At 35.9% G+C, this 23,186-nt stretch overlaps 1 long non-coding RNA gene across 4 annotated transcripts in view; it reads right to left on the bottom strand.

Moving 5' to 3' along the window:
* Positions 1-23,186, bottom strand: part of LOC132667410 (uncharacterized) — a 965,632-nt gene that overhangs the window by 534,277 nt on the left and 408,169 nt on the right. For 3 of the 4 annotated variants that reach the window (XR_013555696.2, XR_013555695.2, XR_013555698.2), the window contains one exon: positions 14,564-14,681. The exons of the other annotated variant lie outside the window; for it this stretch is intronic. This is a non-coding gene — a long non-coding RNA (uncharacterized LOC132667410). The remainder of the gene's footprint in view (positions 1-14,563; positions 14,682-23,186) is intronic. 4 annotated transcript variants of the gene reach the window in all.

The raw sequence follows: 23,186 nt of genomic DNA, 5'->3' as shown, positions 1-23,186 counted from the left end.
GCCAAAGTAACCAGGACTTTATACCTGCATTGATTGGTAAGGGGTGTTACCATGAGTGAGGGAGCTCTCTGCAGCTGAGGCAATCCCTGTAAGATTTGAAACTAGAGAGTATCTTCACCCTGGAAGATTAGGCATTGAGCCTTCCCCTGAAGACAAAGCGGAGAAGTTCATCATAGTGTCCACCATAAAATCATTGGTGTAAGCTGAAAAGAGGTTGCTGGTACAACAGTGATAGGTAACAGAAAGCTCCAGCTACCTTGTTTGTGCAGCTTTCATGATCCCTCTGTATCTGCTTCAGATTATACATGCTGGATGTAATTACTTACACCTTATAATGGATTGATGCTGAGCCCATCCTATCCAGTATTATGACTTGGTAGTCTGAAATTATCCAGCCCATAATGAGAAATTCCGGTTGTGTAGTCACATGATATTCTATTGTCATAGTTTCATCTCTACCAGGGCTCACTAGCATGCCAAGATCTGTTTGTAGAATGGTTCTCTGTTACATACAGCATGTCCTTGCTCTAGAACTTCAGTAGTCTGTGTTGCAACTCATCCACTGGGGATTGAAAGAGTCTCCATATAGCACGGTTTTCTACCATAAATACCTCCAGCTATTTATGAAATATGTATGAGGTATTTATCAGGTATCCATGAGGTCTGCCTGACCACATGGTCTAGTAGCAGGCTACTTGAACCACAGCTGTACCATCTGCAAAATCATTTCTTGCTCCAGGCCTCTTTCAAATCTAGCAGCTTTTAGATTCATATGATAAATGTGTCAGGGCAGTATTCCCAACTGAAGAATATTGTGCCTCCAAAACCTGAAGAAGTCTGCCAAATATGTCATTATTAGTAGAAGGAGGTACAAGTTGCAATAGCTTGTCCTTTACTTTGGAGGGGACATCCTATAATGACCTAGACCACTGGACAGTCCCCTACAGGAAAAACTGCACCACTGATTCAGCTTTTGTGGAGTTTCTCTCTCCCACCCTGTGTTACTTTGAAGGAAATGTGGTTGCGTGCCTTAGGCTACTGAAACCCTACACCCCCAAATCATACCATTAATAAAGGTCCCTAAGCATTTTTGAGGTTTATCATCCACTCTTTGGAGCATGCATACTTTAAGAAGGAACCCATAATTGCTTCCACTTTTTTTTTTTCAACAACTTACTGGACCAATACAATATTCGGCAGGATGTCCAGATGGTCCATGCCCCACTGAAATATATTATGAGACAATAAGAGATTTAACGTAGCTCTAAGGAAAGACTGTAAATGTATACTATTATCTTCCCCACTGAATGTTAACTGCTTCTGATACTCTTTTCTGTACATATGGAGGAGAACGTACTCTAAATCTCAACAGCCACATACCTCATCACATAACGAAAACTTTGTTAATCTGCTCAACCAAAGATATCACATTTGATACATCTGTCACAATTAGGATTGCCATTTGGTTAAGTCTGTGGTTAATCTACTGTCATTGTTCATGTATACCTCCAGTTTTTGCATAGGTTAGACTGCTGAATTAAATGAAGAGAAAATGGTACCACAATCCTTACAACCTTGAAGGCATTGAGGATAGCAGTAATCTCTTCCATTCCCCTGTGGATAGAAAATTGTTTTTGATTTATTATCTTGGCTGAGAAGGGGTTACTGGGATAGTTTCAGGGGATTCCACTTTCACTGCAGTTGCTCTTATTGAGCTGGTCAAGGAGCCATAAGAGAGTTCTGTCAACTGCTAAGTTTGTCCATTATGATTATACATTCTCAAACAAAAAGACTGACTAGTAAGTGAATCTGTGGAGCCCATGGGTCCACTTACACCTAAGCCAGGAAACCATTTAACTGCTCTCATGTGCCCTTTTACCTGCAGGGAGGCTGTCATAATGCTTTGGTTCCTTGGGTATCAGCATCAATTTGAATAGTGTATCCAAAAGACCTCAAAATATCTGGATATTCCTCTTTCTTCCATAGACAGTTATCCAAGCAAATGGCTGTATATACCCTTAGGAAAGGACTGGAGAAATATTATTATATATAATCCCCATGATGTTAAGAGTGCCTTCCTTAAGGTAGGAAACTTGACTCCTTAAATTGATGAACTCTGAGTCTAATAACTGTACAGGTCTAGAAATTTGGCAAAGGACTATAACTTTCCAGTGGGATGTCTGATCTCAGCTTTCTGCATATTCATCCTTGATCTCATCTTATTTTAGATAGATAGGTGATAGATAACAGATACATAGCACTATTCTATATATTGAATATATAGAGTATATTTTAATGGATTGAATATGTGCTCAAATTATAGAATAATGCTATTATCGCTCTCTGTCTCTGCCTCTCTCTCTCTCAGTCATCTATGGAGCCAAGTTTTGTCACAATTTTTCTCCTACAACCAGTCTCAGCCTACAAAGTATAATTACTATGAACTTCTAGAATGATGCCGGTACCTCCTTCTTAAATGAACTGTAAGCAAGGCTCCTCCAAGAACCAAAATCAGCAGATGGGTTTTCACGACTTATGTAGTAAATCCTTTCTATAACGCCCACTCTTCTGAGTCTTTGATCACTTCCACCAACTGGTCACATAAGACTGACATCTCTACTACTTTAAAAGTAATCCATGAATATTCAAGTTTCCAAGAAGCTTCCAAACAGTATATTAGAACAATTTCAAGAGTGTTAACTTCTGTATCATGGGAGGGTGCCCCTATATTAATATAATCTCACTTATTCAGCTTTATATTCCACCCCACCATCCTGATCCAACACCTTCAGAACTCACTCACAGGAATACATCCTTAGTTACTGTTGAACTTGTTCGTTATTCCTGCAACTGTGTTGGCATATAATCCATCATCTCCTTTAGCAGGCTCACTACTTTACCAGTGGGTTATGCTGAGATATAATCTAAGTTGTTGATTATGTGACCCAGAGGGGAGTAGGGGGCAGGTTGGAAGGGGTTAGGATTATTTTGTAAGTTATCTGCCTCATTTGAGGATTCTGCACAGTCTTCAACCAAGAGGTAGGAAAGGCTCTTTCAATGAATGGGATTGGACTACTTGTGCAAGTCTAAGTTTCAGAATAATTCAGCAGTACAAGGTCTACACGTATGTATACCCAGATAACACTATACCAAATTTCTGTGTCACTGTCTTTATGTTTCAGGTTTTGGCTTTAGCATACAAGACTTTCGTAGACTGAGAATTAAGCTTTCTCTTGAGGCCTGTGACTTTTCTAATTAAGTCTTATGCCCGGTCTTAAGTTCTGTCTTTTCTCCAGCTGCAGGATCTGAAGGTCTCTTTAAAAGCTGCCCAAGAGGCCGTCTGACTATCATACTTGGCTTTAAATTGATGATTGATTGCCCTAGGCTTGTTATTTCATCTCTTCAAAGCACCAATGACATTCAGAAATAGCTTCTCAATTCCAAAGCCTTTATAATTTATATTTCTCTTATACCTCTCAAATGCCAGAAATATTGCACAAGCTGGTGCACCTCCTTCTGCCTGTATCTTATTCCTGCTGACCTCAGTGACAGCCTTAGCAATTGTACTATGGCTGCATGCCAGAACCATGCAAACTCTACCTACCACAAGTGATTAGGTATTTGCTACAAACCAGCCCTCAAGTTTCTAACTCAAGGATCCCATTCTTGGAGTCTATTCCCAAAAAGCACTTTGGTACTGTCTTAATTCAGTTTTTTTAGAAACACGGCTCAATCCAGGGTTTCAGGTGCTTTGTTGAGGAAGATCTCTTCAAGAATACCTACAAGGGTGGAAGTGATGCAGCATAAAGGAGGAAGAGATGATAATTTTGTAGTCTTAGGAGAGTCTAGTCTTGGCCTAATCCAAGGAGATTGCAAGAAATCTGGAATATAAATCTCACCACAGCTTTGTTCCCTCTTGAGGCAAGGAAGCTAGACTTCTGTACCCCTGTATTAGTCAGACATAGTCTACCTGCCATCCCTGAAAGGGTAATGGTTCAAGGCAAAGTGTCATAGCCTCCCTGGCTAGACTGTTCCTATCAGCCAAGGGCAATTCTGAGGGTGCAAGAGGTACAGACACAGGAGGCTGGGGAAGTGGGGTAGTAACTGTAATACATTTGTGGTCAATACTGCCAGGGGCAGGCAAAGTGATCTAGGCAGGGTACCACAGCTTCCACTAAGCTAAAAAAATTACTGACCTTGGGAATAACTTAATTAATGACCCCAGATAGTTTTATTTAACTTTAATAAGTTATTCCAAGATCTGTTTGGGCATAGAAAATAATTATTATATGTAAACACATTCACATAATCAAAGACCTATGAAGAAGGTATATAAGATCACATGAAGAAATTAAAATACTTGCGTGGAGAAAATAATAAGGTGACATCAAACCGAGAACTAGAAGTTAGCACCACATAACACTTGGCTGGAGAGGACACACAGGACAAAGTTATTTGGCTGCCAGCACAACTCCCTTCTTGTCTTCGTCATGAGAGGCTGGCAGCCAGTGGCAACTCAAACTCTACCTACACATAGGTAAGGAGCTATAAGGTAATTAGTTCATAAGTCAACTCTCAAATTAATTATAACATTATTTGCATCATCTTGGATGACAGATAAAGATGAGCATCTTTTGAATCCATCAGTAAATCTTTAATATCTCAAAGAGCAGGGGCACCTGGGTGGCTCAGTTGGTTAAGCATCCAACTCTTGATTTTGGCTCAGGTCATGATCTCACAATTGTCATATTGAGTGTGATGTCAGGCTCTGAGCTGGGCATGAAGCCTGTTTAAAATTCTTTCTTTCCCTCTCCCTTTGCCTGTACCCTGCTCATGCTCCCTCTCTCAAGTGCGCGCTCTTGCTCTTGCTCTCGCTCGCTCTCTCTCTCTTAAATAAATAAATAAATAAATAAATAAATAAAACTTGAAAAAAATAAAAGAGCAAAGACTATACATCACAATTCTATCCATAAGGTAATTCAACTATTAGATATTTTCTACACAAAACTGATAAAGAATGTCTGCAATATATAGACTACCTTTTCTTTGTGCATTTTGCTTCCTTGCCTAGCATCTCACTGCTTACACCAATCCAGTAGTCTGGCATTCCTGTGGCATGAACAGAAGTCAGTGGCCTCCATCAGGCCTCTGATCAAACCTCATCAGGCCAGTCCATTCCTTATAAGGGCATTATATATTTTTATCTTCTTTCTCACCACTAAACGTTAAAGGAACAATGTCCCATTTCAATAATGATTTGAGCCTACACATTGCTTATAAAATCTCAGCAATATGAAGAAAAAAATAGAAAAGCAAAAATTTTTAAAAGTTTGCATTGCTAAAATGCAGAAGCCATCAACAGTCAAGAAACATTAATATTTTTTCTGGAAATTGTGAAGGAGAATGACATAGATTAAAGGAAAGACTGATTGGTGTTAATCAGCCTGTTATTCAACCTTAGGAAAGGAGAAGAGCTTAGCCTATAAACTGTGTAGTTAAGTTTCTTCAACAGGACTCAGGAAATCCCCAAGTTTTTCACAGAAGGACATAAAGCAAAGACAGCTGTTAGGTTAAGTCCATCTCCCAGAATGGCTGGCTACTACCTTTTTTTTTTTTTTTTTACTACATCTGGTGGACAGTGTGTACTAAGTGCAGTTTGCATTTTACCATGGTGTTCTTCAACAAAGGCAGTTGGGTGAGTAGAAGAAGAGAGAGTAGTTTGCAACATCTCAGCTGACTTCAGAATGCCTCAATACACCCAAAAGGAAAGAGAAAGAAAAAAAAAAAAGACTAGGTGAAACTGAATTTCTCTAACACATTATTTCCTTCTTTCCCCTCTACTGGCTACTGCACTTTGAACTGTTTTGGACAACTGTAAGTTATTACCAGCAAGAACTAGAGAAGAGAATGTGCTGGTGAGAAACAAATCAAAGGGCTTTGGGAACCCAGCTAGAGGCCAAAGGACAGTGAGCCACAGTTTTCTACTCCTAGCTTCACACGGGTCACATAGAGTCTTCCAAGATTTTAGAGTAAAGGCTGTGTCACTAGATCCTTGAGTGGTCTATTGATGGATCTCACCTACTGGGGTGTCCTCTATGTGAAAGCACCCCTCACAAAGTCCACTCACTACACCAGACAATCCAATCCCCACATCAGAGAAGTGCTTATAAAAGAGTGAAGTAAAAACTACTTAAAGACCATCAATAAATAATTGCTCAGATAAAGAATACTGAACAATTGTTGAAAGAGACATGTTAGATCTAAATTAACTAGGACAAAAAAATTGCCAAGATATATTAAGGAAAAAAAATAAATATGGCAGAGTCTTTGTAGCATGTTTACATTTTTATTTGAAAATTTTAAGCATGTTTAAGTATATATAATATATAATATGGACATAGTATATAATTCAGGCATAAGACAATATCTAAAATAATATGTAGCAAGTGTATATTGCGATTATATATGAGTGTTAAGGTTACAGGAAATATTTTAGTCTTTGTATTTTTGTTTATGTCTAAATATTTACGTTTTTAATCAGAAAAAATCAATATAAATGTTTCCATTTATAGAGGTAGTTTACCGTATGGAACTGATAAAAATGTTGACGTTTCATGACTGTGCGTGTGTATCCTCTCTTCAATAATGTTTTTTTCTTGTTATCTTTACAATAACTTATTTAGAAATTGAAAATCCAATAGAAAAAAATTCTGACCATTAGGCAAGACAGAATTTTGCCTCACCGTTGAAATAAATGGCTGCTTGCTCAGGCTATATATTGGTGCGATTCTGGCAGAAGTGCAACATCCAGTTTTAGTGTGATAGTACTACGTCTTTTATGTGACTGATTAAAGAAATTCAAATTTTGGTTATTTATATAGAATAAACGTCAAATATCTATTTCTGGTAATGATGGATTAAATAATTCCTTCTAAATCTAGCCCCCAAACCAAGAGCACACTGTAAACACTGTATGTTAGCTAACTTGACAATAAATTATATTAAAAATAACAATTCCTTCTAACACTCCTGCTAAATACACTAAAAAAACTGAATAGATATAAGAAAAACTACAGATATTCTAATATTTGAATGTATCAGAAATCTCACATGGGATTAAGAGGCCAAGACGTAAGAGAAGCTGAAATATAGACAGGTAAGTTTTATAATTAAAGCTACCTTTCTCCTAGGGACAGCTGCAGCTCCCCAAAATTTGGCTCAAAGTCTAAGGAGATGAGCAGCTCGTGTTAAGAGCCAGGGTGAACTACAAGGAGCTCTCTCAGTGATTGATTCCCAACTTTCTTTTTTCTTTGTTTTCTTTCTCTCTCTCTCTTTTTACTTTATTATTATTATCATTATCATTATCATTATCATTATTATTATTTTGATGTCCAACTTAAAATCATCTTGATACTTGGGCTTGGGTCAAAGTGATTCCAGATTGCTAGTTTCTCTGACTGACAAAAGCAAAGTTATATTCACTTGGGAGAAAAACAGTCTCATCCTGTGCTTCAGATAACTTTTATAAATTTTCTTCCAAGATTATTTTCTTCTTGCCCAAAGGGCATCCTTCAGTATTTCCTATAGTAGAATCTGCTGATGATGAAGACTTTCAGTTTTTGCTTGATTGAAAATAAATTCATTTCATCTTCATTCCTGAAGGATTTTCCCCTCTTGGAATAAAATTCTGGGCTGTTATCAATTTTCTTTTAGCACCTTTAAGATATAGCTCTATTGTCTTCTGCTTCCCATTCTTTACACTGTGTCATTACCAGTTCTCAAATCTAAGTGCCTTGAACTCCAAAAGCCATACTAATATTCTCAGTAATTCAATAATAAATGGATTAGATAAAAATTTACAAAAGGTCTCCTCCATTCAGTGTCCCCACTTCCTCAACATAGATTCACTCATCAGTCCCTTGCAGTTTTGTTTCTTTTTCCAATAGTCTTCTGGAATTATTCTCATTAAGAATAACAACATCTTTGTTGCTGGTTCATAGGTCATACTATTTTACTGTTTTCTGAGAAGCACCATCCATAGTCAATGATATTTTCCTTTATGCTAGATTATCCTACAAGCACACTCTTTTAGTTTTCCTCATCTCTATCAAGGCATTCCTTCTGCAACTTTTCAAGCTCCCCTTCCATTAGCAGCTTTGACCATATTGACAGCTTTTTTGGTTCCTCAATGACACACAATCTTCTGGTTCTTTCTATTATGTCTTCCTGCCTAAGGCAGCCTCTCCTTCTACCCTGGCAACTTCTTTGTCAAGTTAAGTTATATTCACCTTGGTTCTTAATTTAAACGTCATTTCCTTTGGAAAAATTTTTCCTATACCCCTGACATTAGGTTTAAAGCCCCCATTATTTGCTATCAACTACCTGGTTTTTACTTGTTTAATTATATTATTTCTTGCTAGGATTATCAGCTCTAAGAAAATAGTGATGTCTTTCTGTTCACTATTGAGTCACCAAGGTTGAGCACATTGTCTATCCTCTACTAGGCACTTGATAAGTATTTCTTGAGTAAATAAATCTGCTCTATTGTCTCCTTCCCTTCGTGCACCATGCCAGTCCCCCTGTTCAGCTTTTGTTACTTAATTTCTGCAAACACATGTCCATATCTCTCTCTTGTCCCACATCTTAACCTACACAATGCTTTCAGATTAATGAACTCTATTTCACCTTTAAATATTATCATTACACCTTCCTTTCCACAAAATACATATTCCTGGGAAATATCAATCAATACATTTACGAATGCATCTCTAAATAATATACATTTTCATATATACATATATAATGTAAAATGTTAGAGTTACACATTTATTATATATTATATTGAGACTCAAAGACTTTAAGATAACAGGTAGGCAATAAAATATAGATGATAATGAGCGCACTTGTGGGCAATGTGTTATAGTTACATATTTGTAACAGAAATGTACATTTATGTTTGCAACATTTGTTATATCAACAAATTTGTAATTATAATGCCCATGATATAACTCATTATCTTCTATATTTCAAAGTGCCTATTATCTTCAATCCTATGAGTCTCAATTTCTTCATTATTAAAACATGGGTAATGATCCCATTATAATTATAAAATATTTTATTCCCCCTTTTTTTCCTTTTCAATTTAAATATTCTACAGTCAGATCATGGTCATACTGTCAAATACATAATTGACTACCTCAGCCATATCACCTATTTTATCCCCCGTTATTGACTGAGTTGTGTCCCCCCAAAATTCATATGTTAAATCCCTAGCCCACATTGTGACTATATTGGAGATAGGGCCTTTAAAGAGGCAATTAAGGTTAAAAGAGATCATAAGGGTGGGGGCCTAAACCAATAGGACTTTATTCACTTTATTAGGTCTTTATAAAACCTAATCCGATAGGACTGGTACAGGGATGCACACACATAGAGAAAAGGCCATGTGGGGACACAGTGAGAAGCAGCTGTCTATAAGCCAGGGAGAGGCCTCAGGAGAAACCAAGCCTGCTAGAACCTTGATCTTGGACTTCCAGCCTCCAGAACTGTGAGGAGATAAATTTCCACTGTTTAAGCCATCTGGTCTCCGGTATTTGAGTACGGAAGACCTAGTAGACTTAATACAATCACTCACCAGGTCACCAAACCAGTCTCAAATCATTATGGACTGATCCTTCTCCCTTAACTCTCATATCCAGATTTGCCTAAGATTGTCATCAATATATTCATCCTAAATATTGCTTGATTTTGCATATTTGTCTTTATACCCTCTGCTTTACCTCCTAGGGCCAAGTTTCTTCATTTTCCTGAACTATAGCCCTCTCCTAACTGTTCTCTTCTGCCTCCAGTCGCAATCCCCTTTATCCTGAACTTAACCCGTTATGTCAGTCATCTTTCTACAGACAAAGGTTATCGAGTCACTTCCCTCTCATAAGCCTCTTAGTTCCATAACCTACAGGACAAAGGACAAATGTCTTATTTTGGCATATATGGTCCTTTGGAACAGAGCCCAAATAAACTGTCTAGCCTTTTCTCCATTACTATTTCTCTAAGCTCTGGCCAAATGAAAAAGGCCATAACTCAGCCAGCCTTCCTCGCTTGCACTATAAATATTTGCTTATATATCTCTTGACTCAGTGAAGCCTTTCCACCATACTTGAATAGAATAGGCCATTCTCTTTGGAGTGTCATAATTACTGGGTTTTCTTTTATTCACACCTGTGTTTTACATTCATAATATGCAGTGAGTACATTTACATGGCTTTCTCACTAAACTATGAATCTTTTGGGAATAAGAATAGCATGTAATTCGTATTTGTATTTTGCGTATTCGGCATCGGGTCTGACCATAGTATTTGACAAACAAGTGCTTCATAAATGAATGGACAAAATAATAAATCAGTGGTATTCAAACTCAAATATTCAGCTCAAAATCTTTTAAAACGTTCTACTGACATAGAATAAAGTTTGGACCTCAAATATTCAAGATCATCTCTCTGGACAAAAACCACACTTTTCCTTCTTCATGTCTCTGTTTATAGGGTTTCCATATTTAGTCCCAGTTCAAATATTACCTCCCACAAGCTAGAAGTAACTTCTTGAACTTTGTCTTCTTAGTAGAATGGCTTTCTGTTTAATAATATTTAGTGCTATCATCTCTTTTAGGCTTTAAGATTTTTAAAGTAAAAATACATAGCTGACTGATGTTCAGATTTAATGCCTACCTCCGTTCATATAGCAGACACTCAGCAAAATACTGTGACATCCACTTTATGGGTATTTGTTGAGTATATCAGTTGCTTTCAGACACTATGTTCATGAGTCTTATCATTAAAGTTTTCTGCATATATCTATATTATATGTACATTTAGTTATGTATAAATTAAAACATGCATTAATATACTAATATATAGTATAGTACATTATATGGATTATAATATATTCAGAAAAGCTAAAAAATTAAAGGTTAAAAAAATAAATATGAATGGAAGTTTTCATATTTTTCCTGCATCTCAATGAATCTGCTTATGCACTCTGTGGGGTAAGCCCTTCTTCAGAGGCCATTAAAATAAACATTATTCCTATTTTATTATAGCAAACGAATTATTAATAACCTGCCCTAGTACTGCTGTAGTCATCTAGCATCGTTCAGAAATGAGCATTCGGCATAGTCTATTTCCTATGTGATGGAAGTTTAACCCATTATAGGTAGGAAAGGAATTGGCCAACTGCCAAGTTGTTGATTGAATGTCCACCACATGCTAAATACTGTGACACATCCCTTGTGTCTACAATTTCATTTAACTCTAAAAATAATCCAGTGAAGTACATACTGTTAGGCCCATCTTACAGATAAGAAAACAAATTTTCAGAAGATTAAGATATTCATTATAGTCACAGTCTAGATCTAGGGTTGGAATCCATGTTTGCCTAACCCTAACGCCTATATTCTTCCTAATATATCCAATCATAGCAACATTTTCTAGATTTGTTTTCTTTTTTTAATCTACAAAGCCATGTTAAAATGATCAAACATTTATTTTTCCTTTTAAACTCATAGGCTGAATCTCTCTTGGCATTATCCTCGACCTAGTCCTCTGGCCTGTGTTGTGGCAGTCCACACAAGCATAGCGATCAGGATAGGATCCCTGGCTCACTGACACGGATACTCGAGTGTATATGAGTATTCTGATACCTTTTTCACTGATGAAAGTTCATGTTGCCAACTCACTTTTACATCATCTGCCCCATGGTCCTCTAGGTAAAATAAAGCTGGTACATGCAATACCCCTTTTTCACAAAACGAAATTCTGAATCAAAAATTAAAGCAGAAAAAAATTAGACAACCCTACCTTCTTGAAAATTATACTGCTGTAACTTTTCTCATCAATGTCTATTGAGCTCTGAGCACCAGATAAAATGGGTTATGTTATTTTTTTCTACTTAATATAATAAAAATTGTGATCTCTGTTTCAGCTTTCACTCTTTCCTCTAGGCCACTTATCCAAGTTATCATGATGGAACACTTTACCATGTTGATTGCCATATGTTGTTGGTTGAAGAGTAGTGGGCACAAAAACGCAGATAAGAACAGACTCCCATTTTAGGACACTTGCTTGTGGAGAAAGAGAGTGACACCAGTAACTAAGGGAGACTATCTAACGGGTGGTAATCAGCATAAGTTCTCAACTTTCTCTTTAAGGGCAGCACAATCCAGCTGTGCCACTCAATCTTTTAATAAATAAATTTGGTACTCTCACCAGAGGATGGATCCTATAACACGGCTTAGGTCTGCTGTTAGGAATATGTTTTAGATAGAACATCGTTCAGAAACTGCAAATCTTTCTTTGCAATTTTGTATTATGGCTGGACTTAATATTATAAGGTATTACAAGGAATCGCTTCCATACCAGCAGACGAAACTCTAGAATGGTGCTATAAGGAATATAGTAATACTCCAGAAAGCTATTGACGTTAATATGGCCTGGCTTGACCTTTCGTTGCTGAATTGTGCTAGTGTAATATGTGCATAGTATAACACAACAGTTGAATGCTTGAGAGACAGCTAAATCTGATTGATTTTTTTTGGCTCTTCTTTTTCCCTTATTTTCTGTAGCATCAGTAAATTATGGTCTTCAAGTGAAATCCAGCCTAGAGCCTGGTTTTGTATGGCTCTATGCTAAGGTTTTTACACTTTTAAAGATTTGGAACAACAACAATAAAATTATGCCAGAGAAATTTATACAGCTGACAAAGACGGCAATATTTACTATCTGGTTATTTGCGAAAAAAGTCTATCAGCTCATGCTGTAGAAAACACTAGAATTTTTCCTTTTACTTCTGCCTTCTGCCTTTCACAGTCTCTGTTCTCTGTTTTTAAGAGAGCTAATTGCTTAATAGTCTTCTAAGACTTGTCTCCATTTCTAATTTCCATCACTTTATTGACTGCTACTCAATTCTTCTTGTCTTTCCTATATCACTTGCCTTCATTTCCTCTCCCTATTGTGTGCTCCCGAAATTCTTGACCTCAATATAGAGGAGCCTGTCATTTAACAACCAATACAATAAAAGTGTGTCTTGCTAGGTAGCTAATTATTAAGTGTTATATATGTAATCTTCAGTATTCATCTTAATTTTTGCTGCTTCTTCAGTCAGAAAAAAAATTTGAAGACTTTTCCTCTTATTTCATGCCCTCCTTTTTTATATAGCTACTTTCCCTCCCTCCTTTTTTTTTTAATTTTTTTAACGTTTATTTATTTTTGAGACAGAGACAGAGAGAGCATGAATAGGGGAGTGTCAGAGAGAGAGGAAGACACAGAATCTGAAACAGGCTCCAGGCTCTGAGCTGTCAGCACAGAGCCCGACGCGGGGCTTGAACTTACAGACTGAGAGATCATGACCTGAGCAGAAGTCGGACGCCTAACCGACTGAGCCACCCAGGCGCCCCGCCCTCCCTCCTTTTTAAAAAATTCATTCTTTTTAACTTTAGCTTTCATGACCCTAAGCAGCTGTAATTCACTCACTTGTTACTGATTATCTTACCTCCAGGCAATTTTAAAGCAAAACCCAATTTTTTTCTGCTTGAGTTTTTTGTTTGAAAAGTCAAATGTAGTCATATACATATCTTAAAGTTTTCTAAATTACATTTCAATTTTTAAAGATGAACTGAAGCTACACAGGAGTGAACTGGACTTCTTCTAATATTGGTTTTGTACTCTTTCCAGATAGTCATCTTGGTAACTACCAATGATCAACACAAAAAACAGCCACCACAACAGTTTCCCATCTTTCACCTCATTATATCCATGAATGTGATGAAATGCATTTAGCCTTTTTCTCATTTTACAGCATGAGACCCTCCACAACACCACATTATTTATAGACCTATGAGGAGCTAAGTATGGATATAAGAAGGTCTTCAATTTCTCTGATATTTTCACCAAGTCATCTCACATTCCAAATATTTTCTTTTAAAATCTTCAGTGGTATGTACTTCAAATTTTTTTAGTTATTTACATTCAAAAAATATGTGTGATTTTTTTTCATTTCAAATCCTTTCTGTTATCACAATCATGTATAAATGACAGGACAATGTGGTTCTAAAACGTCCAACACTAGAAGCATTATGAAAAAAAAAGTTTGTTGTGCCATGTTCTAATGTCTACTTAATCCATAAAGACAGAGAGGAATTCTCTCATTATTGATGTAATATAGAATATATTCTGGTTATGCAAGAACAAGAACTTTAAGCCTGGATGGCAACAACATTTCTGTGTAATGAGTCTGTTTACATACAGCAAATTTAAATGTCTTAGTTTTTTTTTTTTAAACTGGTATCTTTTATAGAACAAATCAAACCCTAAGGATGTAATCAAATTAAAAGGATTAGTACTCATTAATAAGCTGGCAGTAATATTTCATCAAAAGTTTGCTAAGTCTCTCTCTGCAAAACCAATAGATAAAAGCAGGCAGTGCATAAAAGTGTCTGTCTACTGCATTTAAATATGACAAAAATAATATTTCTTAACATTGCCAAAGAACCATCTATTTCTGAAGATCATACCAGTTCCCATTGCATAGGCCAGTAAGGGTCATTAAACACCAATGGGTCTCTGAGTCCTTCTTCAGAGTCAATGACATTGTAGACTTCACTCGGGATCTCATTTTCTTCCGCACAAGGTCTGCAGGGCAAAGACGGCAAATGAACTATGAAAAACATAATCACTGCTTTTACTGTTGCTTTTTTTGTCATAAAAATTCCATTTATTTAAATTCCATTAAAAAGCACATTTGGCTGCCGAGAGCATAAATATACACTTTTATTATATTTAGCATTTTTCATTTTCAAAAAAATTCTGACATTTGTTTAGATAAAAAATGTTAAAATATTTTTGAACTACCTGTTTCAGCTAACCACTTATGCATTTGTTGCATACAATAAATTCTGGAAAAATGAGTGATTTGAAATGCAATTCAAAAGCTCTGTATATATTTCCCATTAGAAGTTACCAGCTTACACTGATCTTTATCCTTATCATGTCATGTGCCTGCCCGTCTGACTTTTCCCAAAATACATCGCTTAAAGAGTGATTTAAATTACTTAAGGAGTGCCTGGGTGGCTCAGTCAGTTGAGCATCTGACTTTGGCTCAGATCATGATCTCATGGGTTTGAGACCCGCATTGGGCTCTGTGCTGAGAGCTCAGATCCTGGAGCCTGCTTCGGATTCTGTCTCTCTCTCTCTCTCTGCCCCTCTCCTGCTCATGCTGTGTCTCTCTCTCAAAAATAGATAAACATAAAAAAAATTTAATAAATTACTTGGACTATAGTAAATAACACTTTTTTTTTAATCTCAGTTTTGTAATTGCTCTGATGTATTTAATAAATCATTAACCAAGCAAGTGACAGTGATAGAAATTCAGGATGGCTCTTTAACACAATATTCTCCTGGAGATAAAGCTGTAACTCAGTCATTCATACCTGCCTGTGCACTTTGGAAGATTACCAAAACCAAATTTTGAGGGAAATAATTAAGCAATGACATTGACAACACCTCTGTTTTAGAAATAAATTTAAGTTTAGTAAAATGATAAATGAAATTAAGCTATCATATATTAGAGTTATTCTGATTTATAAATATATACAAGGTTAAACTATGATTATAAGTTTATTAAGAACAGGAATTTTATCTAATTTTGAGAAAGTCTCACACCTGTGCACATAGGGTATTTGGTAATTATCTGTCAATTTACTAACAGATTATCAAAATGGAATAGCCAAGTAGCAGTATGTACATAAGAAGGTTATGTCCAGAAATGTTCTCTTCGGCATCATTTGCAAATGGGGAAAAATGAAACAACTTGAATGTACGTGAACATGAAATTGTTTTAAAATCATATTAAAGTCACACGATGAAATAGTATTTCGCAGTAAAAACAAAACAAAACAAAACAAAACAAAACAAAACAAAATGACCTATGAGTGTCAATTGGAGCCATTTGGATCATTCTCAAAAATCGTATGGAGAGGGCAAAAGGCTGTGTACATTATGTTATCATTTATATAAAGTTTAAGTCATCCAAAAATAAGTTTATAAATTATTTAAAAATAATACATATAAAGTATATGCATCTAAGTGTACATACAAAGAAGACTCTTTTGAAGAAGGTGAGGAGGGAAATAGTTTTAGGAGGGGCACACAGAGGAATTCAACTCTAGTGATTTATTCCTTCAAAAAACCTGGAGCCATTATGACAAAATAAGGTTAACAAATACAGCTGGTGTATACATATTATACATTATACTGGTGTGTATATTTTTATGTATATTGGGAGTATGTCATAATGACAAGATACACATACACAAACAAAACTAGTACAGACTAGCTGTTATATCAGTGAGCCAAAGATGGCTTCTGTACATTGGCTCTATGTTGTTTACTTCTTTACATCAAGCTGGGACCTACTAGCTCCAAACCCCATGGGCACCAAAATACCCCAAATTTTTACAAATCCAGTTGTTTTAAATAAAGCCCATATAAGCAGAATTTTAGCCATTTACGGCCTTCCTGCATTGCACAAGGCAAAAAACTGTACCCAATATCTGCTAACCATAGATCAGATAAATTCTGTGGCTATAAAAGACTCCAAGCTTCTGCTGCCCTTCAGAGCTCTCTGACCCAGAGACTCTCCATTATGCTGCTGAGCAAAATCATCTAGATTCATAACACTCTCTCTGATCCTCTTTCCCCTGGACTTCCCTTTGCCCTCTGCCTCTTCTGGGTAGTAGCCTTCACCCTTTACCTCTGGAAGGGCTCCTGCTGTGAGGGACTTTCCCCAAATGCAAACCTGCCAAAGCTCTGCCCAAATAAAACTCCTTGTGTGCTACTGCCACCTCATGGTCATATCTATTTCCTTGATCATCCCCCCAGATCCCTCAAACTCAATACAAAGAATTGGGAAAGATATCAGAATAGAGGTCAGAAGACCTGAATTCTCGATTCTGCACTCCACTTTGGCTCTTGCGTTGATCAGAGGGTCAAATGCACTTATCTAGCTAAACATTTCCATACTTTTATCAAGAAGAGGATTATTATTTCTCCAGGAATGGCTGTTAGCTGTGAGTTCAGAAAAATAACATTCAGAAACATTTGGATGGCCACTTAAAGGACTGATAGATCATTCAAGAAGGATGTAGCATGGTGTTTGCAGAAGTGCCTGGGACCCTGCCTGCCCTGCTTGCACTGTGAAGCCTTCCTCTCTACCACTGCAATGACCACAAATCCTATCAACCATCAAAGGGATAGCATTTGAAACTTATGAAATAAAACATTTAAGTAGAGGAGAAGAGGAAGTTCTATTAAATGTGAGAATTTAATTTAAAAATACCAAAGCAATGACAGTAAAAATAGAATAAAAGAAAATACAAAGCAATAAAGTAATAAAAATTATTAAAACAAGTTATAAAAAAATGAGGAATTAAAAGTACTTATGCATAGAAAAGTGTTTGTTGTGATCTCATTGTTTATTTCACTCATATATACATGTAAGCATGAATATTTATGGAAGAATACTTCAGAAAATGTAAAAACGAGAGATCAAGAAAATTTCCTTATGACTCTGTACCAATTGATTTTTTTTACCAAGTGCTTGCACAACATTTATGTTTAAAAAACTCTTTAAGACAAAATAAATATCAAAATGTCCCAGATTTTCAATGAGATTTTGGAGTTAAAATTTTTAGCAAAATTTCTAGTTTTTAAAAAAAAAAAGAAAAAAGAAAAACACAGACACAAAACGAATTCTATTCAATAGAATGTCAGCAGGCTATATTTGTGCCAATGTCACAGATTTTTACCTCTGATCTATATTCTCAAAATTTTACTACATATTATTGTAATTCAGAACTGTAGGAATACTATATCTTGAAACAACAGCAAATAAGAATAAAATAGGTTACTTCCTTCCAAGATTTGATGTAAATTAGCATTATAATCCATTGGATCTGAAAATCCCCTTGTTTTGTTTAACTCAAAATGAAGGGAGGACTTTTTTTAGACAATTATATTTCCATGTAAATAGTTATATCTTCATTTTTATATCTCATGTAGCTATTTTCTCAATCCTAAATTGAGAGAATATCTAAATATTTTGTGATTCTAAACTGGTTAGCCTTTCAAAACATTTTTCTTCATACTTACATTTTAGCACATTTGCTAAGTTGCAACATTTCATATTCCTCTTCATAACTGACTCATAAACACACTGACCTGTACCAAGTCTATACAGGTGACACAGACACAGTGACCAACAAGTGCCTTCCTCATTTTGCATGTCCCTGAAGAGCACGTGCTGTCTTCAGAAATGATTTAAGTGACCCAAGGCTTAAGGCATCCCATTGCAATGGTTATGATTTTTTAAACTGAAGAAAATTATGTGAAAGCTACATCTTCTCTGTTGTATTCAAATTCACAGAAATGGACAGCTGAAATTCAAAGTCCTATTAGGATGTCATATAGGAAAATGCCAAACTGGCTCTGAATGATTATTTCTTTTTAATTTTTGCAAAATAGTAATGTTAACCATTGCATCATTATCTATTATCCTTCTGCTAGATGTTCTATACCAAAGCTACATTTTGAAAAGTACTACATTACCTCATGATCCTACCAGCATTATTTAATTGTGCACGTGTATACACATACAACTATATAACAAATGAAATGAAGAATTGAAATAATAAAAAATAACTTAGCATATATACTCTTTTTATTTCCTAACAAGTTTCTTTTACTTTTCTTTTTAAAGAAAGTAAATGTGACAGGTTAAAAAAAAATTGGCCCAGGGACTGTCTTTGAGACAGCCAGGGGGAATAGTCTGCTTTAGAGAATGAAGTCACAGTCATGATATAGTTAGAGGAGTTTGGGAGCCTCGCCAAGAACAAGCTGGTAAGGCCTGCAGACTAACCTCAATTCGTGCAGTTTTCAGGCATATAATAGCTGCATGGTTAGAAGCCATTTCACTGATTCACCTGAACCCTATTCCCAGTTTTCCTTCTATGCCAATCTCACAGCATGGTTTGGAAAATATTTTATCTTTGAAGAGACACCAGCTTGCTAACTATCCACCTAACAGTGTACACAGCTTTGCATCCAAGCAGGAGCTCCTTCTATAGGAAATTGCTAAGACTTTCAAAAATTTAAAGCAATAATGCAAAATATTCTTCACTGTGAAAGAAAATAAAAATCATCTGAGATAATAAATCATTGTATTTTTTCTCATTACTGCATATTACAAAAACACGCAAACAAAAAATGTACTCCTTTAAAAATTTTCAAATCCATGTGCTAGTCCAAGGGTCAATAAATTTTTTCTGTGGAGGACCAGATTGTAAATAATTTAGACTTTGTGGGTCTTTCTGGTCTCTGCCACAGCTATTCAACTCGGCCATAGTAGCAAGAAAAGAGCTATCGACAATACATAAACAAATGGCCTGAATTCAAGCAAAATTTTATTTACAAAAACAGGTGCAGGCAAAATTTGGCCTTTGGCTTTTTCTCCACAGTTGTGGATCCCAGTGCTGGTCTATAGCCTGCTTTTACCAATCATACAGTGTGTAACTATTAAAATGAACATCTATAAATAAGTGTAAGAGAAAAACGTATCCATTCCCTACTGAGGTATATGTACAATTCAATCTTAAACTAGGCCACTAAATTCCAGAGGAAAAGTGAAAAATGACAAGAATGAAATAAATATACTTCTTTCCAGTACAGTTTTACCCCGCTATCCAAAAGTACAGTGTTCTTATGAAACCTTTCCTAAGCTGAAATGGCATAATCAGAAGAAGCAATTACCATTAATTTATACAGAAAAAAATTTGAGCATTCCCAGACCCCCCCCCCCAAAAAATAGCCTCCCTTTGGCTTTTCTGATACCTTAGGACAAATCTTGCTAACAGGTGCACAAAATAAATCAAGATAAAGCACAGATGTACACAGACACAATTCAAAGCTATGGTGGCTTGATGCTGAGATGCTGAAATGTAGTTCCCAGGGAAGAGGTGTGGCGGGGCCACTCTTGCTGCTTGGGATGAGCACTGCCTGCATGAGGGCTCACTGCCAAACAAACGCCGAACACTATTTTCCCTCTTTGCCTTATACTGACCAAGCAAAAATCCTCTTTGGATTTCTTTCACTTCGTGAAAACAGGTATTAATGTAGATTTTTTTTTTTTTAATTTTTTTTTCAACGTTTTTATTTATTTTTGGGACAGAGAGAGACAGAGCATGAACGGGGGAGGGGCAGAGAGAGAGGGAGACACAGAATCGGAAACAGGCTCCAGGCTCCGAGCCATCAGCCCACAGCCTGACGCGGGGCTCGAACTCACGGACCGCGAGATCGTGACCTGGCTGAAGTCGGACGCTTAACCGACTGCGCCACCCAGGCGCCCCTAATGTAGATTTTTCATGAAAGCAAAGCGGCATAACCAAACTTTTGGAAAACAGTGGATAACTGCCTCCATTTTCAGTCTTTGTATTTAGCTTTTTGTAGTTTTTTTTTTTTTTAATTTTTAAATGTTTATTTATTTTTGAGAGAGAGAAAGAGAGACAGATTATGAGCAGGGGAGGAGCAGAGAGAAAGGGAGACAGAATCTGAAGCAGGCTCCAGGCTCTCAGCCATCAGCACTGAGCCCAAACATGGGGCTCGAACTCACAAACGATGAGATCATGACTTGAGTCAAAATCAGACACCCAACCAACTGAGCCACCCAGGCACCCCAAGTCATAATTTAAAAGTAGTGACTGATCATACAAGTTGAGAGAGGGGAAACTAACATTTCAAAGGGCAGCATGCTGACAATTGAGTTCTCTGCTAGGTGAACTGGGCATTCACCTATCACAAGAAAACAAATGTTTTCAGCGAATACCCTACACAAGTGTGCTTTTAATGAAAGATTAGTCAATAAATGTGAAACGTACTTCTTCTAAAACTTAAGATTCAAAGTAAGACCTTTCTCGAAGAGATTTCTAGAATTCATCAGATATTGGCTTAACTCCACAGTGCTGCCTTTATTTAATTACCATCCCATAAAGTATTCTGACAGCACAAATGCAATGCTTAGTAAGCATTTTACCTCCAGACAGCTTGAAGATGTATGGTAGCACTAAAATTACAGTACTCACCATGACTTGTTCTGTCATCCAACTTTGGGAATGGAGCATACTTGTCTCTATAATGAGCTGTCTGATGTTCTATTCAGTTTACCTGTGGCAAACAGGTGTAAATGTAGCTACCTAAACATTGGCATATTAGTGAGATGCAAGCAAACATATTCTTCTTTTCTAAGAGGCTTTAAGCAAGAAGTCGTCATACATAATTTACTCACACTTGCACTTTGATGCAAAATAGGATGCGATTAAAATTTTTCAGCATAAATTAAAATTTACTCTAGGGTAATATTTCCTCAAAATTTTCTCATAATTGAGATCTGACTAATGCATTGATTAAAATCTATAGAGACAGAAATGCACCATCATTTGTCCATTGTAGGCACACAAAATGATTTAAGGATTTAGACTTTGTTCCAGGATACACATGTCCTTCACAAACTAAGCCTGCGTTGTCAGATATTAAGGTAAGAAGTTGTGTGGTTGAAGGTCTAGCAGTATATATAAACTAGTAAAATAAAAAGTACTTACTAATTAAATAATATAAGATATTGCTGCATTTGTTTATGCTTATAAAAACTAGGGTGACATAAGATCACATAACTATTAGCTTTGTTAAAATCTACAAAAACTCTTTTTACCAATCAGTTTTATTATGCAACAGTAAAAAAGAATTTCTCTACTAAAAGGCTAACAATCTTACACAACTAGTAGAGTTTATTTTTAGTAGTCACAAATAAAGAAAATATAAGATCCACAAGAATAAAAAGGCTCATGCAAAAACTTGATCTAGAAAAAAAAGAAAAATGCAACAAGGAACCAATTTTTAAATGAAATAATTTCTTTCTGAATATTTTTACTCATCACTGAAAATCACTTCCTTTTAACCATTAAATATTTGGCAAAAGCAGCTTGTACAATGTCTTTCAGTACTTGTAAAGTACTTTCGGGGGTACCTGGGTGGCTTAGTCAGTTGAGCATCTGACCCTTGATTCCAGCTCAGGTCATGGTCTCACAGTTCATAGGATTGAGCCTCGTGTCAGGCTCTGTGCTGGCACAGTGGAGCCTGCTTGGATTCTCTCCCTCTCTCTCCCCCTCTCCCAATCATGCATTCACTCACTCTTTCTCAAAATAAATAAATACATGTTATTTTTTTCCTTTAATTTAAAAAGGATTTTCAGCTAAAAAAAAAAAAAAAACAGCTGAATTCGTTTCTAGTTCTCTATTATAATCAGTCTCAGTAAAGACTTACTAAAATACTATGGACTATACAATATATACTGATGTTATTTAGCATTGGTTCTATATAAGAGCCTAGTGAATACCATATCACAGCCAGACTTTCTGGCAATTAGAATGAGCTTTGTCAACAAAATAAAATTCTCCCAACCACTGTAATGCTTAAGTAACTTACGGATTTGAAAATATGGCACATCTAAGCAAACAGAGAGTATACCTTGACTTTCAGAATATAAAGATTTCTTTGCCCTAGAAACCCATTAAATGGCCTGCCCGTCTGTAGAACTGCCATTGTGAATGATGGAACCAGATTCCATTCCATTGTATGTATTAATATATATATATGTATATATTAATATATATGTATATATGTATACATTATTTCATTAATATATACATTATTCCACACACATATATATATGGAATTATAAACCACTGGGTTACCAATTCTTCTGATGTTCTAAAGTGTTTTTACTTATTATATTTATATATACATTCTTAATACATATCATATACTGTAAATACACATATGATACTCTATTAGCATTAGTATAGTGGCAAAACTATAGTTCTAAAAATATTTAATAGAATATATAATATATACATGTATAGATACTGCATATAGATAAATATATATGTATATATATTTACTGTGTACATATGTAATATATAAATATAAAACACTATAGCTCTGAAGTATTTATATAATATATACATGTGTATATACTGAGTATTATATATGTGATATATATGTGTATATATAATAAACATGTAGCATATG

The sequence above is a fragment of the Panthera onca genome, chromosome B2, assembly GCF_046562875.1.
Source record: "Panthera onca isolate mPanOnc1 chromosome B2, mPanOnc1 haplotype 2, whole genome shotgun sequence".
NCBI lineage: Eukaryota > Metazoa > Chordata > Mammalia > Carnivora > Felidae > Panthera > Panthera onca.
The sequence above is the reverse complement of the archived record's forward strand: the minus strand, read 5'-3'. Positions and strand labels throughout refer to the sequence as shown.